The 2,465-nt window shown below is 46.5% G+C and overlaps 1 pseudogene; it reads left to right on the top strand.

The window, feature by feature from the left end:
* Window positions 1–799: 799 nt before the first annotated feature.
* LOC110319601 lies at window positions 800–2,124 on the top strand (annotated as a pseudogene).
* The last annotated feature ends 341 nt before the right edge of the window (window positions 2,125–2,465 follow it).

Below are 2,465 nucleotides of genomic sequence, written 5' to 3' on the forward strand. Positions count from 1 at the left end.
TCTTCAGTTCTATTCCATTGATCTACCTGTCTGTCGCTGTACCTCAAAATGACTTTTCAAGGAACTCAGTTTAAACACAAGAGCTCCAGGTTTGTTGTTTGGTTCATGTAGTATTGTAAATATTGCTAAGTAATACTAAAAATACTACTAAAAAGTCAAATCTTGTTAAAAAATAAATAATGTTTCCTTGCTGCATGCACATGGATTAAAAATCCCATTTGGATGTTTGAAGTTCCTTTAGTTATGGTTCTATTTAATATAGTGCATGTTTGTTTAAATGTTGTTAAAATGTAAGTGTCAAACCCCATCTCCTAGGGTCCAAATTCCAAAACCCAACTTTGTCTGATTTTCTGTAGGCCATACCAGCATCAGAAACCAGTGTAAGAAACCTAACAATGCCCTATGCCTGCCAAATTCCCTTAAAGCACAGTCAATATCTCTCAATTGGACCCTACCCCTTGAGCTACATATTCTGGCTCATTACCCTGCCTGCATTACCAGATGCCAGAAAGACATTGGTCAGGCTGGAGAGGTGGTTCAGTGGTAAAGAGCACTGACCTGCTCTTCCGGATGTCCTGCGTTCAAATCCCAGCAACCACATGGTGGCTCACAACAATCTGTAATGAGATCTGATACCCTCTTCTGGTGTGCCCGAGGACAGCTACAGTGTACTTACATATAATAATAAATAAATCTTTTTAAAAAGAAGACATTGGGAGGCCTTCCATCATACAGATGCGATCGGATGGCTGTGTTGCTTAGTGCCTGTCTCAGGCCAGAGGTTCTGTCACCAGACAAAATGGCGAAGGCTGCGGTGGTGGCGTGGGTTCGCCACCCCAGTACCGTTCGAAAGGTGCTATCGTGTGCCTCGGCTGGGTGCTCCGTGCGCGATGTGATTTACCGACACTGCCAGGAACAGGAAATTCTCGTGGAATGCTTCTTTGTGAAGTGCAATGGAGTCCTCGTTGATGGTGGTGATGAGCTGCAGCACGGAGCTGTGTACAGTTTGGAGCCCAGGCTTCGTGGGGGGAAAGGAGGATGGCTGAGTGTGTAAACAGCAAGCTGAGGGAGAGGCTGAAAAGGAGCAAAGGCGCCTGGAGACACTACAGCGGAAGCTTGCTGAGCCTGCGCACTGCTTCACCAGCCCCTACTAACAGTCCTCAAAGGTATGCAGGTTGCCTCCAGCAAGATGGTATCAGCAGAAATCACTGAGACTCGGAAACGGCCTAAGAAGTCAAAAACGGACTAGGGAACTGGTGCAAAGAAAAAGAAATGCTTTTGGTTGGGCATTGACAGGCTGGAAGCTGCTGAGGGGTCCAGTACTGGAAACTCAGAGGACAGCTCAGAGGATGACAGGGAGGATGCTCCAGGGACTTTGGAGCAGAGCTGCTGTGCTCTGGAAATGGCAGGTGTGCTGTAGAGGTGGCAGTCAACCGTCCCGGCAGTCTTCAGAGCTCGGCATCTGGTACACACTCTGAGTCACCTGAAAAGCTTCAGAACCCCATGACTGAGCCTGGGCAGGGCATGGAGAACACAGGGACTAAGACAGGAGAGGCCTCTGACAAGGACGACGCGAGGAAGACAGTCACAGAAACAGAGGAGACGCCAGCAAGGAAGGAAACAGAGAGTCCCGAGCCCACAGAAAAGGACCAAAAGACAGGAATGTCTACTGGGGACAGGAGCTGCCATGGCTTTGTCTGCAGAAGACAGGAAAAGTGTCCCTGCTGCTTGCTAATCTGGAGGGAAACAACTCAGGAGACACAGCTCTTGGTCTGGAAGCTGTGGATCTGTCAAAACTCAGCTCTGCAGTCGAGTTGAAGTCGCTGGGTTTGAAGAGGCTCAAGTGTGAACTGATGGCCCTTGGACTGAAGTGTGAGGGGACCCTGCAGGAGCGCTCAGCCAGGCTCTTCTCTGTCAGAGGCTTCGCAAAGGAGCTCATTGACTCAGCTTTATTTGCCAAGCCTTCCAAGGGGAAGAAGAAGTGAATTTCCTTGGCACACTTCCTCCGCTGTGACAGACTTGTGGCCAGTGTTCCTTTTGATACTAAAAGCCATTTTTTAAATAATTCGGTTCTAACTAGTCTCTTTTCAAACTAGTCTCTTTCCAGTGGTACCTGGGCTTGAGGTTTTCATTGGAGGAGAAAACTTTTATATGTTATTTTTTCTTTGTTTTTGATGTTTTTGAAAGATACTTTCTCTGTAGCCCAGACTGACCAAGAACTATGTAGTTCACTTTGGTCTCAAACTTGTTGTAGTGATCCTCCTGTCTCGGGCATGAGCTGCTGCACCTGCTTTCTCAGAGATTTATACATTTCTTTGGCTTTGCATACTGTGTCACTTGAGAAAGATATTTTCAAGAATTTTATTTGTGTAACCCAAAGCAGTCAGGTTTGTAGACACAGTTATTCATAACATTCATTTTAAAAACTTGTTTCTCTTTTGCGGGGGAGAGAATATGAATATGAG

Source organism: Mus pahari, chromosome 3 (assembly GCF_900095145.1).
Source record: "Mus pahari chromosome 3, PAHARI_EIJ_v1.1, whole genome shotgun sequence".
Taxonomy (NCBI): Eukaryota; Metazoa; Chordata; class Mammalia; order Rodentia; family Muridae; genus Mus; species Mus pahari.